Source organism: Phycodurus eques, unplaced genomic scaffold (assembly GCF_024500275.1).
Source record: "Phycodurus eques isolate BA_2022a unplaced genomic scaffold, UOR_Pequ_1.1 contig_69, whole genome shotgun sequence".
Lineage (NCBI taxonomy): Eukaryota > Metazoa > Chordata > Actinopteri > Syngnathiformes > Syngnathidae > Phycodurus > Phycodurus eques.
The window spans coordinates 21,282-37,347 of NW_026904066.1; the positions used below are offsets into that span (position 1 = coordinate 21,282).

Sequence of the window (16,066 nt, forward strand, 5' to 3'; positions counted from 1 at the left end):
TGGAATACAGAGGCAGAAAAGGCCTTCTGTGACATTAAACAACATTTGGTGTCCAGTACTGCGCTGGCCCTTCCGGATTATGATAAACAATTCATTTAGATGGTAGATTGTAAACACTATTACATGACCTCCGTACTTACACAACAATATGGTGATAAGCTGAGACCAATAGCTTATTTTTCAACTAGACTAGACAACGTGACGTGTGCATTACCACATTGTGTCAGAGCAGTTGTGGCAGCTTCAATGGCAATAGAGAGCAGTTCCACAATTGTGTTATTTCATCCATTAACTCTTAAAGTGCCACATACAGTGTCTGCTCTCCTATTGCAAACCAATATGGCGTTTTTATCACCTGCAAGACATTTATCTTGCATGGCCATCTTGCTGTCACAACCACATTTGACTGTTGAGCGATGCACAACCTTAAATCCAGCCACACTAATACCCTTACCTGATGAGGCCACGCAGCATGATTGTCAGGAATTGGCTGAAAAAACTGCTAAATGTAGAAATGATTTGAAAGATCAACCTTTGAATAATGGACAGGTTCTGTATGTAGATGGTTCGATAAAAACAGGTTACGCAGTAGTAACTGATACTGTTGTGCTAAAAGCTGAGTTGCTACCGTCACACTACTCTGCCCAAGCTGCTGAATTAGTAGCATTAACCGAAGCATGCAAAATGATGATAAACAAGGATGTTACAATCTATACTGATAGCCAATATGCGTATTCCACAGTTCATGTTTTTGCACAATATTGGGATAAGAGAGGAATGATTACATCAACAGGGAAACCAGTAACGCATGCTGAATTACTTAAACAATTGTAACAGGCAGTGCAGCATCCACGAAAAGTGGCGATTTGCAAATGTGTTGCACATACATCTGGCACTGACAACATTTCTCGAGGGAATGCATTTGCGGACAAAACCGCGAAAAAGGCAGCCTATAAACCATTTTTGGGTTTAATAAAAAATATTGAGCAACAGACCTTAGATGACCAAACACTAAAAGATATGCAACAACAGAGTCCACAACAAGAACGCAATTATTGGGAAAAACGAGGTTCAAGGCTACAAAATGATATTTATATTAGCACAGAAGGGAAACAAATACTTCCAAAGAACCTATTTAAATGGGCTGCTATATTGAGCCATGGTGTGTCACATGTCTCAACAGGAGGGATGGTGGCACAGATACATCGACACTTTACAACCTATGGTTTCAATTTATATTCAAAGAATTATTGTAGAGCATGCATGATCTGTGCACGACATAATCCTCAAGGGCAATTGCGACCTACTAGAGGTCAATTTCCAGTGCCTACATACCCCTTCCAACACATTCACATGGATTATATAGAATTAAATCAAAGTGAAGGAAAGAAATACTGTTTGGTTATCATAGATGCATTTTCTAAATGGATCGAATTATTCCCAACAAAATCACCTGATGCTCTGACGGTGGCAAAAGCACTATGTAAAGACATCATTCCAAGATATGGCATACCTGAAACCATTCACAGCGATAATGGGACTCATTTTGTAAATCAAATAATCAATAAAATAGGAACCATGTTCCACATTAATTTGAAAAACCATTGTGCTTACCACCCTCAGAGTGCAGGTCTCGTGGAAAGAATGAATGGGACAATAAAAAATAGATTGAAAAAATGTATGGAAGAGACAGGAAGGTCATGGACACAGTGTCTGGACCTCGTTAAAATGTACATCAGCATTACAAGTACCACAGGTTTAACACCTTACGAAACATTGTTTGGAAGACCTTATAGACTTCCGTTGTTTAATCAAAAATGGGAACTTGATGACGAAACAAACTTAGCTGATTACATGAGAAAGTTGTTGGAGAAACAAAATGATTTAAAAGTATCTGCTGAAAGTAAACATGTTTCCCAGCAGGAAACCAAGTTGGTTGGACCGGGAGACTGGGTCCTAATTCGAAGCATCAAAAAGAAGCACTGGCATTCACCGAAGTGGGAAGGACCGTATCAAGTGTTATTGACAACTCCAACAGCCCTAAAAATAGCAGAAAGAAATACGTGGGTTCATTTAACACACTGTAAAAGGGTCATTTCAGCTGAGTACTCAAATAGGGAAGGTGAGCAAAAGTCTGATAACGGAGCGGGAGCAGATGTGTAGATTCTGAAAACGCTTGCTGGTCAGTGAAGAAAAAAGACACCAACCCGTTTAGTGAGAACTCAGCAGAATGGCACACCCACGTTGGTTACGAGATTCGATAAGCTGTTACGCAGCAACTTTGGTTACTATAGTGTTGGTTTTGTTTATGTGGTACGTGGGACGTCCCACCCTAAACGATACAACGCATTTTTTAGATAGGAAATCACCTACCAACTGGACCAATATGACCAACCCAAAAAAAAAAAATGTTGAATCATTAACTCGTACCAAAAGGAGTACAGTTGATGATCAGAACTGTGGGAATAGCTTCCAAATGCGCCAAAACAGGTTAATATTTTGTGCCCCCCGAAATCAAGATACTTTAATCATAATTCCATATGCGGCTCTCACCAATGAAGCTCAAGAGAATGGGCAGAATTGGGGAGATAAATATGACTGGTATGCATCTATAGGCTTTGGATGGGAATACCTCATTGGTGAAACAGGTTATGATTGGTCCAGCTGGTCATTAAAAGCAGCAAAAGAACATAGAAAGAAGTTTAACCTAAGCAAAACGACCCATAGTTTAATATTGACATACAAATCGAGTCACCCAATGTGTTTGATGGTGAGTTTGTGGGCATATACTGGCGGAAAAGATCCCCACTTCCAAGTAGCATTGTGTTATGGGAACCGTGTTAAACCAGAAATGCCATTAAAAACTTCAAAGAAAGGTGGACACATGTTAATGGTTAACAAAATAACTACTGATGATTGGTTCCTTGTAGTCACAGGAGTTTCAGGACAAAATAACAATTGGTTACTATTGGTGGAACAAGCAGCAAATGTAGCAAAAAAAGATTGTGTGGTTTGCATGGGTCCAAGGCCTTTGTTGCGAATAGTTCCGGCACAATTATCACAAAATTGTATTATTCCATTAATGAACGCTACTGTACCAACTAAGGGATGTAAATCATGGGATCCTATATATCCCGTAACAGAAGCAGATAAAAACAAACCGATGTTTTCTACTCTAGTAGCACCAAATAATTTCACTTGTATAAACATGATTGGTAAAGGCAAAAAATTAGGACCACTGAATGACACACAGTGTAAAGTAACCTTAAAAGTCGGACCAAATTTTATGCCAGTATCACGGAGCGACATCTGGTGGTGGTGCGGAGATGATAGACTGTTTGATAGATTACCTAAAGATATATCTGGATTGTGTGCTATTGTCACTTTGATATTGCATGTGTCAGTATACCCTATGCCTGTTCAAGATTTAATGAAAAGGGCACCAATGTTTTTGTCTAATCTAGAACATAGACAAAAAAGAGATTTGTCCTGACAGGGGCAAAATAATCTGACGTACATCGACGCCATAGGTGTTCCTCGTGGGGTTCCAAATCAATACAAATTGGCTGACCAAGTTGCAGGAGGATTTGAGTCTTTCATATGCTGGTGGTGTACGATTAATAAAAATGTTGATAGGATAAACTATATCCACTTCAATGTACAGCGATTAGGAAATTGGACTCAGAGTGGGTTGGAAGCTGTGCATGAGCAGCTCAAAGCTACCTCTTCAAGGACGTTCCAAAACCGCATAGCTGTCGACACGCTCCTCGCAAGAGAGGGAGGTGTTTGCGGTATGTTTGGAGAACAAACAATACTGCTTCAGATGGCAGCTTGACCAGAGCCATCGATGGTCTACGGACCCTCAATCAACACTCCTTGTGGGACAGCTGGATGGACGTTTTGGTAAATATAAAACCCTAATTTCACCAATATTGATATCAATTGCTGTTTTTGCAGCCATTCTGACATTTTGTGGATGTTGTTGTATCCCATGCATTCGGGCATTAATCAGTAAATTAATCACCACAGCCATAACCCCCATGGAGAACCGTATGGAGCTGATGTATCCATTACTGTTTGATAATAAAGATAATGATGATGATAATGATGATGATGATGATTATGCTTTAACTGATTTGTTTCCTGATCCAGATGATTACGATGTTTAAACTATAACATTCATGTATGACAAATTTACTCTGGGTGTAAATGTATTTGTTTCATAAAAATGATTCTACAGTTAAAAATCGAAATGAAGTGACTGTAAGATGATATGAGAATTTGTGCAAATACATGATAAACAGGAGGGAAATGTTAGATATATTTTAGTAGTTATCATTTATTTGCTTAGCTTGCATTAGTATTTTGCATTAGTAGCTTGCATTATTATTTTGCATTAGTAGCTTGCATTAGTATTATGGACAATATTTAGATAGAAAGATGTCTCGCCTTCAAGAAGATGACTCAGCAACATTTGATGGAAGGGCGCCTTGACCAAGGACGTGATCGGATGTGGTCGGGGACGGGACAGGTGTCGTCTGGTCCTATGTTTTGTGTTGTGTTTTAATGCTTAGAACATTATGTCTTGTAGAACCCTCCTATTTTCAAATAAATGTAGGAGCGACGGGGGAGATTGTTTAGAGCGTGTTGAGAGGCTGTAACCTGAACAATCTCCCATGCGCCCTCCTCATGAGTAAAATGACCAACGTCTTAATTCCTTTTGTGTTTATTCATTATAATGTTTGGTGAGATAAATCCAACAAAGGGATTTGCAAACACCAAACAGATAACTGGAAAATGTTTTGAGACGTATTGGTGGTACCTTACAGGACATGTATTAGATTTGAGTTGAAATTCTCTAATTACTACCAAAGAGGATGACTATTGCTCCATAGGACAAAGTCACGAGGCAAAGTACTTTCATAAAAAGATAACACTTGGAAAACAAGGATCAATGTTAAATATGGAAGTGACCCTCTTAGACCGCCTGACGCGGCTGTTTTTAATACATCCTGTTGGGGTTTTCTCTTGTGGGCATATTCTACTAGAACAGACCCCTATTTCCCAATAATAATTTGCGAAAACAAAACTATGACTCTATTAGAGAAACCCCAAGTGAGTCAGTACACCAACCAAGGAAGGGTGGTAGTAAAACGCATATCACAAAGTGATTTTTATTGGGAAATTCAGCCCATTACAGGAGTTTCAGGACAGAATAATAATTGGTTGCTTATGGTAGAACAAGCTGCTTATCTGACCCACAAGGACTGTGTAGTGTGCATGGGCTCGAGACCATTATGTGGTGATGTGAGAATTTGAGTAAATATGTGATAAACAGGAGGGAAATGTCAGAATAAAAGTATATAAGTTATCTCATGTTTACTTAATCCTATTTCAAAGCTTGCATTTAGCAGTATAATGTTGCTTGAGTATAATGTTGATTGTATCATGTAAATTGAAGTTGTCTGTTTACATGTTGCTGCGATGTGCTCCCCCAACTTTATAGCAGCAACAGCTGTGTAACTGAATTTAAAAGAATTTAAAACATTTTGTTCATTTTCAAAAAGGAAAATAGTACTCTACAATACTGTACGTAATAAAACAGTCATAACATTTAACAAACAGTTAGTGCATCATAATTTAATGCTTCAATTTATTGTGCCGCTTCTTCTGGTGTGCCCGCCTTGGCCACCGGGAGACAGTATAATATAATGATGCACCGAAAAAAGTACAAATATACAAATACAAAAAATAGCATGCAAGGGAAGACATATTTGGGTGCAACTACATCCGACAGGTAGGGCTTGTCTCGTCCACTGTAACAGTCGAGGTAACTGAGCCCTTTCTCATGGCCTTCCAAAGTGAAGTTAGGAGAGGATGAGCCCAGCGGCCAAACCTGAAACAATAAAAGGACGACGAAATGAATTATTTCAATATTTTTTGATAGAACAACATGGAGCAATATACATTTTTGAGACAGCTATTACACTGGATCTAATTAGATCAGTGGTTCTCAAACTTTTACAAGTAATGTTGGCTCTCCAAGTATCACCATAATTACCAACATGGAAATTGAGTAGCTCAATAGATCCAAGTTTTCATTCAAATCTAGGCAGAGGTTTTATTCTTAAAAATTACACTTAATATTACTGTAAGCCAATGTAATATTATGCAATTTGAACATTAACACTGCGTTTAAATACGAACAAAATACACAAAATGGGAAAATGTAAAAAATAGACTTTTTTTTTTGTCCTGTTCGGCTGTTAGGTCAAGCAGAATGGAGGATCTGTATACCTTTTGTGCCGGAACAGTTTTACTCTATCACAGTGGAGTTTTTAAGCTGCCGCTGTTCCGCAGCTTCATCCGGGTGGCCGGCTGTCGAGGCGGATTGCCCTGGCCGCCGGCCCCACCGAGGCGCCCCGACAACCGACCACCCGAAGGAGTTCGCAAGGACCCGATGCCACTGCCCGAGGTCGGGAAGGAGTGAAGAAAGTCCCGCCTCCATAGATGCCGGAACCGCAAACAGAAGAGAAAATCCCCACTCCATGCATGTGTCCTTTCACCAAGCAAATCAGTCTAAAATGTGAGAAGGAAAAAAACAGAAAAGAAAAATAATTTAAAAAATATGTATTATAATAATACCCCGCCTTTCGCTCGAAGATAGCTGGGATAGGCTCCAGCACGCCCGCGATCCGAGTGAGGATAAGCGGAACGTAAGATGAATGAATGAATATAATAATAATTTAAAAAAAACAAGTACATAAATGAATAAGAAAAAAATAAAGAGAATGTCAAATAGAAAAATAATAAAACAACAACAACCTCGACAACAAAGAATACATGTCAAAAGTTTACCTTTACACTTACAAGATAGTTTTGTTATTGTCAGATGGCACAATACCCAGCCAAAAGAATCAAGTGTCTAGATTTAGCATGTTGAGGAAGGGTGCAAAGCTATCGACTTGATTTTTTCGTTCTGCTGATATTTTTTCTAACGCAATATATTCTATGATGACATTTAGCCAGTGATTGATTAAAATAGCTTGTTTGTTTTTCCAGTTTAATCGAATTGTTTTCTTTGCGGTAGCTGACGCGAGGAGTAATGATTCTGAATATTTATTAGGGAGGTCGATTATGCTTAAGTCACAAAGTACGCGCAATCTTGGGGAAAGTGGAATCCTGAAATTCAAAATATCAGAGTTTCCGTGTAACCGAAGAACAAAAGCATTGAATTGGTGTGCATTACCATATAGCATGAAAATAGGTATCTGGGGTATTTTTGGTGCACTGCGTGCATATATTAGATAGAGAGAAGCCCATTTTATGCATAGTGTACGATACTTTACGCTGATCTGACCAGTGTGATTGTTATCGGCCAATAATTAGCATTTTATCTGATCGGGTTTCATGTCATAATTCGCCGATCCGATCAATGACGTCATCGATCGGCTCCGCACAAGACATTTAACTCCACGTCTTCGTCGCGTATGAATTCAAAAACTGAAGAATGTACACAAGGAGGAGCATGCCGTGTTCAAGAAACGCAGCGTGGGGGGAAAATACAAGCGGAAAAAAAAACCTCAACAACAAAGGAAAAGTCACACGGACGCAAACTCTGGACAGCACCTGTCCATATAGCAGTTAGAGTAAGCATGTCATTAACAGTATTTGTTAAAGTAATTTAATTACAGGCGGCACGGTGGCCGACTGGTTAGAGCGTCTACCTCACAGTTCTGAGGACCATGGTTCAATTGTGGTTATCTGCAACATTTGCACAATCAACATTGTCCCAGATTATGACACTACTCCCTTGAAGTCTGCGCCCTTTGCACAATGGTCATTGCACCGGACAATTGCAATATTAGTCATTCGAACTGCTCTAAGTGCGAGACGACTCTGCATCTTTTTGCACAATTGTCAAAAAATAAAATTAAATTAAATTTTTTTTTACCGGCATTACCAGATAACTAGCAACCCTTTATTGCTCAGTGACTGTTTTTTTGTCAATGTCTTTATGTCCCAAAAGTGTTCTCTGTCAATTGACTGTCTGTTGTCATACCGGAGCGGCTCCAATTACCGGAGACAAACTCCTTGTGTTTCAGATCATTTCAGATAACTATGTGGCTTACGGCCATACTACCCTGAGACTGCCCAATCTTGTCTGATCTCAGAAGCTAAGCAGGAGTGGGCCTGGTTGGTACTTGGATGGGAGACCGCCTGGGAATACCAGGTGCTGTAAGCTTTTTCACTTTAGATTCTTGTGGAATATTTTTTTTATCGGTGGTTGACCTAAATTATAATGCAGTCAGTCATTCTCTCTCTTATGACTGAGTGACAATTCGTCAAAAACAGATATGCAAATAGTGCAGAGTGGCGAGACTACTACAGTGAATGCACGAATAATGGATAATTGGCCCGACAGAGATGTGACCACAATGTCGAGACAATATTGGCAGCATGATTACAAAGGCATTGTAAGTGAACTGTTAAAAAAGTTAATGGCAAGCGGGACGGAGGTATTGGAATGTCTGCTTGTTTTAGTTCGCATTGCAAAGGCACAAAAAGGCCCAGCAGAGGATGTAATTCCTGTGGCTTCTGAGAAAGCACGGCCTGCCACAGGAGCTGCTGAGGCAGTTCTACACAGCGGTCATCGAATCAGTCCTGTGTTCTTCCATCACAGTCTGGTATGGTGCTGCTACAAAAAAGGACAAATTCCGACTGCAACGGACAATCAAAACTGCTGAAAGGATTGTCGGTACCCCCCTACCCACCGTAGAGGACCTGCACGCTGCCAGAACCAAGACAAGAGCGTGCAAAATCCTCTCGGACCCTCCGCATCCGGGTCACCAGCTCTTCCAGCTCCTCCCCTCAGGTAGGCGCTACCGATCAATGCAAACTAGAACTAGCAGAAATTTCAACAGCTTCTTCCCTCTTGCAAGCAACTTCTTAAACACCTAACCTACAATTCCATTGCAACATGCTGGCAATTTTTTTGTCTTGAGTTTGTTGTCACATTTCTGTCGGGCCAATTATATATTACTCGTGCACTCACTGTAGTAGTCTCACCACGCTGCACTATTTGCATATCTGTTGTTGACCAATACTGGCCACTCATGCCAGTAGCATCTGCTCCATTTGCACACTGACTGAGGAGTATCTGCAACATTTGCACAATCTACATTGTCACAGATTATCGCACTAATCGCTTGAAGTCTCGGCGACCTTTGCACAATGGTCATTGCACTGGACTATTGCAATATTAGTCATTCGAACTGCTCTAAGTGCGAGAGGACTCTACATCTTTTTGCACAATTGTCAAAAAAAAAATGTACCAGCATTACCAGATAACTAGCAACCCTTTATTGCACAGTGACTGTTTTTTTTGTCAGTGTCTTTATGTCCCAAGTGTTCTCTGTCAATTGAGTGTATGTTGTCGTACTAGAGCGGCTCCAATTACCGGAGACAAATTCCTTGTGTGTTTTTTGGACATACTTGGCAAATAAAGATGATTCTGATGATTCTGATTCTGATTATTCAATAGCTCTTACCTGGGGGAAGGAGCTGGAAGAGGTGGTGACCAGGATGTGGCGGGTCCAAGAGGATTTTGCATGCTCTTGTCTGAGTTTTGGCAGCGTGCAAGTTCTCAAATTCTCAAGTGTGTTTACTTTTCAAAATCTATGATCTGATCACACATTTGTAGTGTTGAGAATGAGTTCGCACCATCCACACAAAAAATCCAAAATAGACCAGCCTAAAAGTGGAGAATAAAGATGACACGATCCACTCGAAATATTTTAAAAGGAAAAAATATGACATTTTTTAAATATGAAATGTTGCATTTCAGACAACCATGTGGTTTTTGGCCATAGTACCCTGAGAACGCCCGTTGTGTGGTAGAGTGGCTGCAGGTGTGGGGGTTTGGCACAGCTGCACTCGTTAGTGGACCATGAGCAGTACAGGCAGCAGGAGCTCTGTGCTCCTCCGGCTACCTTTTACTTGTGTTTCTTGATTGTTTTTTCTTTGTTTTTTATTTTTATTTTTATTTTTTTATTTTTTGTGACCTTTTTCCTCCTCCCAGCTTCCCGCTGTGGAGGAGTGTTTTGTCTCATTGTTTTTCTCCCCTTCAGGTCGAATGGACGGATTGGCTGTTGGTCAGGACAGGCTTATGGACATGAGGCAGGTGAACAAGATGGATTCAGGGCGAGGAAAAGGTTTGACTGGTTGCAGTGGTGTGGTGAATAAGAATGTCGAGACAAGAAGGGAGGCTGGGAAGTTGCTTCTGATGAGCTTGTTGTTTCATTTATGGGGCTGCCAGCTTATATAGCGAATGATGATATCCTGGAGAAACTACAGGCTTGGGGAGTCTCAGCGGTCTCTGAGGTGAGGAGGAGAATGTGGCTGGGAACGGACATCGCGGACGGCACAAGGTTTGTAAAGGTGAAATTTACCACCACTGTACAGTCTCTGCCTTACTCGGCTAGGTTTGTCACAGCGGCAGGTCTGGAGTACTTTCGTGTTATTCACGATCGACAGGTTAAAGTTTGTCGAGGGTGTCTCTCTCCCAGCCATGTGTACAGGGACTGTCCCGAGTTTCTGTGTAGGAAGTGTGGGGTCCAGGGGCATTATGCCCGCGAGTGTCAGGTGCCCAATTCGCAAACGTTTGCTACATGCAGGCAATTTTTTCCTCTCTGTGTTTGTGAAAAGGGGAAATTAGATGGGGGGCTGCTGATGCCAAGTCCTCCATTCTCCCTGTTTCTTCTGGATCGGTGGCTGCTGGTCTGGGGGAATCAACTATGACACGTTTGCTGGTGGAGGCGCCTGTGACGGTGGGGGCTGGAGGTATTGTTCCTCGCCCTACTCCTGAATGGGGGGGAGGGGAGGAAATCCCTATCCCTGATGCCTGGGTGGCAGAGGCTGAACCTGAGATGGGGGTGAGTGCTGGACCGTCTCCCCTCCCTGCCCCTGAACAGGAGGAGGCGACTATTGAATTTAGGTGTACTCCGAGGCCGACGATGAAAAGTCCTAAGCGGAGGAAAGAGCAATACAGTCTTTGTCTTCTATTCAGAAGAGAGGCACCTCTCAGAACAGTGAGGGGAGGCATCAGACTGGGCTCTCAGGAGGGTATGTTTCGATTGAGCGGGTGTCGCGTTTTCCCGTGTCACAGCTATTGCCCCCTCATATCATCCGTTCGTCTGCCACCCTAGACCCAGTCCTGGACTCAGATGAGGGCATGGAGTGTGATGTGATGGAGGGAAAGAAATGGCAATGCGAAGGCACTGGAAAGGGTGGGCTTAAAAATTTAAGTAGACTCGACGAGTCCATCTTTTATTTTTTGCTTATGATGAATTTTCTTCTGGTGTCAGCAAATGCCTGTGGTCTTCGTAGTGACCATAAAATTCATAACATTATGTGCCACACCAAGTGGGATATATTGTGCTTGCAAGAAACCTTGTGGGAGGGCGAGCACGTTAAAAAAATAGAAAATAGGAAGCTGGGTTCGCTTCACGTGGCATTAGGCACATCAAGATCTTGTGGGGTTGCCATTTTGACGAAATGCGAGCCCTTAGGTTATCCCACCCTAGTGCATGCTGACAATCAGGGGAGATTCATTTTGGTAGAATATGATGGACCGTTGAAGTTCCGGTTGATAAACATTTACGCTCCCAATGTGGAGTTAGATAGGAGGGACTTTTTCCTGCATGTGTTCTCCTTTGTGACTGATAGAACCTTGTTGATTGGTGATTTCAATACATATCTCAGTGAACTGGATGTCAGTGTCAATAATGTTTTAGGACTGATGTTAGCAGGAATTGTCTTTTAGCTCTGATGACCGGGAGTAATATGGTAGAAATCTGGAGGACTTTAAATCTAAGTCGGCCAGTTTTCTCCAGGGTGCAGGTTGTCCAAAATGAACTGAAGCAATCATGCATCGATCTCTGTTTAACATCAGCCTCTCTTGTACAGAACCTGGACAGGCCTCTGTACACATGGTCGAGTCAGAGTGACCATGCGTTGCTCTCCGTTGGCTTGGTACTTGGGGGCAGTCGGAGGACTGGCGGGCTTTGGGTGCAAAACAACTCCCTTCTGAAGGACGATTGCTACATTTCCAGGGTGAGCGGGCTCTTTGGCTGGGCTGAGTTGAAGCTTGAATGTGTTGACAACGTTATAGACTGGTGGGAGAGTTTTAAAACAAGGGTTAAAAAGATAACCTTAAGCTACTGTAAGAAGAAAAACTGGTAAGAGAAATTGGAGGAGAGGGCCATAAGAAATCGGTTACTGGAAATTACGACAGCTGCCGCGCATTGGCAGGGACCAGTAAACACTGAGCTGTTCTTGCTGAGCAATAAATTGGAGTCAATGGAAATTAAAAAATGTAGAGGTGCGGTCCTTAGGGCGAGGGCGCAATACGTAGTAGAAGGGGAACGCTCCACTGCTTTTTTCTTTGGACTCGAGAAAGCAAAACAGAGTAAGGCCTATTTTAACTCTTTAGTGTCAAGAAGTTCAAATAAGGTGCAAACGGATGTAAGGGACATTTTGGAGGAAGTGGAGCGTTTTTACAGAGATTTATTTGCGTCACAACACACCTCAAGTAATAATGCTCTGGAGGCAGTTGGTGCTTGAAATAAGGCTTTGACCCAAGAGGATATGGAATGGTGTGATGCTCCCATCTCTGAAGCAGAGGTTTTTAGTGCAATATTGTCCTTGAATAATAACAAAAGCCCGGGGAGGGATGGAATAACTGCTGAATTTTACAAAGCGTTTGTAAGCCAACTCACGGCCATATTGCATAGGGTTTTTACAAGTATGCAGACATTTGATTGGGTTGCCCCGACTTTCAGCGAAGGGATTGTCGCACTGATTTTTAAATAGGGGGACCGTACAAATCTTGGTAATTACAGGCCCATTAGTTTGTTAAACAGTGACTACAAGGTCCTCGCGAAAGTTTTAGCGAATAGGCTTAAAGTGGTGATAGGCAATATTATTTCAGAAACACAAACATATGGTATACCACACAGGGAAATTGCTGACACAATTTTGACTCTTAAATATTTGATCAAAAAGATGAATGACATGCGTGGAATCCATGTATGCATTGATTTTGAGAAAGCATTTGACAGAGTTGAGCATGATTTCTTATGGTTGGTTTTGAAGACATTTGGTTTCGGTCAAATCTTCATAGGATGGATTCAGAGGTTATATTTGAGTGCTTTTAGTTGGATCAAAGTCAATGGGTTGCTGACGGGCCCAGTGAGGCTGGGGAGGTCGGTGAGACAGGGATGCCCTTTGTCCTCACTGCTTTACAGCCTTGTGGCGGAACCGCTGGCTGCCCTGCTCAAGCAGAATAATGATATTTGGGGTATTCTGACACCAGCAAACAATGAAGTTAGAATTCTTCAATATGCAGATGACACAAATTTGTTAGTCAGGGATGTAGAGAGTCTTAAAGTGGCTCTCCATGAACTGAATGTTTACTGCCAGGCCTCTGGCGCAAAGATAAATACTAATAAGACGACTATGGCTGTGTTTGGTGCGTTGCAGGCTACTCCTAGCACCTGGGGTTTTCGTGAGGCTGGGAACAGCTACAAAGTTCTGGGTGTCTTGTTGGGTAAGTTTGCGGAGGTATGTCATAGGAAAACATGGAAGAACATTTTGAATAAAATAGAAAGTCAACTTAACTTGAGAAATCTAACCCTGAAAAGTAAAGTCCTAGTGATAAACACTTTGTGTATTTAGAAGTTGGTACATGGCCTGACTGTTCCTGATTTGCCTGGTGACATTTTGAGTAAGCTAAAGGTAATTTTCAGCCGTTTCATGTGGAAGAGAGAAAAGGGTCTGGTGAGTCATGCTACGCTGATAGGGGATCATGGAGCGGGTGGTTTGGGGTTGATTGATATGGACACGAAGAAGAAATCTTTAAGGCTAAAAATCATCAAAAAATGTTTGGACTTGTCCTTCACAGCCCCGTGGAAGGACTTTGTTATACCCACCCTGCGGGGGTTGGGGCATTTTGGTGACTATAACTTATGTCAAATGTTGCCGAGGTCATTGTTCCCCGCCCTAGATCCCTTTGAGAGGGAGGTTCTGGAGGCATGGTGGTCGCTCAGGCCATGGGTGAGAACAGAGCCAAAGTCGCTGCAACAATTGCTGAAAGCAACCCCGATCTCATGGGCGGAGGGCCAGGGAGTGGGGAGAGAATATTCAGCGATACCTTTGAGAGGCCAGGAATAAGTATGATTGGGGATTTATTAGATGGGAGCGGGAACGATGACATTGTCAGGGTTCGGACTCTGTTTCGGTCGCGGGGAGTCCTCTTCCGCAGAACGGTTGTTTTGCGCTTGGCTGGAAGAATTAGGGAATCCATACTCAGGCATTGGGGGTCTTTTCTGGAGGGTATGTATGTGTATGCGGTTTAAAGTGACGAGTGGTGCGATAATCTGGGACAATGTTGGTTGTGCAAATGTTACAGATACTCCTCAATCTCTGTGCAAATGGAGCAGATGCTACTCTGGCATGAGTGGCCAGTATATGCAAATAGTGCAGCATGGCGAGACAACGACAGTGAGTGCACGAGTAATACATAATTGGCCCCACAGAAATGTGACAACGAACTCAAGTCAAAAAATTGCCAGCATGTTGGAATGCAATTGTAGGTCAGGTGTTTAAGAAGTTGATCGCAAAAGGGAAGAAGCTGTTGGAATGTCTACTAGTTCTAGTTTGCATTGATCGGGAGCGCCGACCTGAGGGAAGGAGCTGGAAGAGCTGGTGACCGGGGTGCGGAGGGTCCGAGAGGATTTTGCACGCCCTTGTCTTAGTTCTGGCAGCGTGCAAGTCCTCAATGGTGGGTAGGGGGGTACAGACAATCCTTTCAGCAGTTTTGATTGTCCGTTGCAGTCGGAGTTTGTCCTTTTTTGTAGCAGCACCAAACCAGACTGTGATGGAAGAACACAGGACTGATTCGATGACCGCTGTGTAGAACTGTCTCAGCACTTTGTGCTTTCTCAGAAGCCGCAGGAAGTACATCCTCTGCTGGGCCTTTTTGAGGACGGAGTTGATGTTGGTCGCCCACTTCAGGTCCTGAGAGACGGTAATTCCCAGGAACGTGAATGTCTCGACGGTTGACACAAGGCAGCTGGACAACGTGAGAGGCAGCTGTGGCAAAGGATGCCTCCTGAAGTCCACGATCATCTCTTCAGTCTTGAGCGTGTTCAGCTCCAAGTTGTGTCGGCCGCACCACAGCTCCAGCCGCTCCGGTTCCTGTCGATATGCAGACTCGTCACCGTCCTTGATGAGGCCGATGACAGTGGTGTCATCTGCAAATTTCAGGAGTTTGACAGTCGGGTTCGCTGAGGTGCAGTGGTTCGTGTTGAGAGAGAAGAGCAGTGGAGAGAGGACACAACCTTGGGGCGCCCCAGTGCTGATGCTGCGTGTGGATGAGGTGGCCTCCCCCAGCCTGACCTGCTGTGTCCTGCCCGTCAGAAAGCTGTAAATCCACTGGCAGATGGCAGGTGAGATGCTGAGCTGGAGAAGCTTGGATGAAAGGAGTTAAGGGATGATGGTGTTGAACGCTGAGCTTAAGTCCACGAACAGGATCCTCGCGTAGGTCCCTGCACTGTCGAGGTGTTCTAGGATGAAGTGCAGTCCCATGTTGACTGCATCATCCGTAGACCTGTTCGCTTGGTAGGCAGACTGCAGGGGGTCCAGTAGGGGACCTGTGACACACTTGAGGTGGTCCAGCACGAAACCTTCAAAGGACTTCATGACCACAGATGTCAAAGCGACAGGCCTGAAGTCATTCAGACCAGAGATTGCAGGTTTCTTGGGGACTGGAATGATGGTGGAGCGTTTGAAACAGGATGGAACTTCGCACAGTTCCAGAGATCTATTGAAGATCTGAGTGAAGACTGGAGCGAGCTGGTCCGCGCAGACTTTGAGGCAGGATTGGGACACATGGTCCGGGCCTGCCGCTTTGTTCATCTTTTGTTGTTTGAAGATGCGTCTCACATCCTGTTCATGGATGGTTAACGCAGAAGTCAGAGGTGTGATTGTGGTCGGGGGTGCGGCC

The 16,066-nt window shown here is 43.1% G+C and overlaps 1 pseudogene; it reads left to right on the top strand.

The window, feature by feature from the left end:
* Window positions 1–8,126: 8,126 nt before the first annotated feature.
* LOC133398310 (5S ribosomal RNA) lies at window positions 8,127–8,245 on the top strand (annotated as a pseudogene).
* Window positions 8,246–16,066: the final 7,821 nt, after the last annotated feature.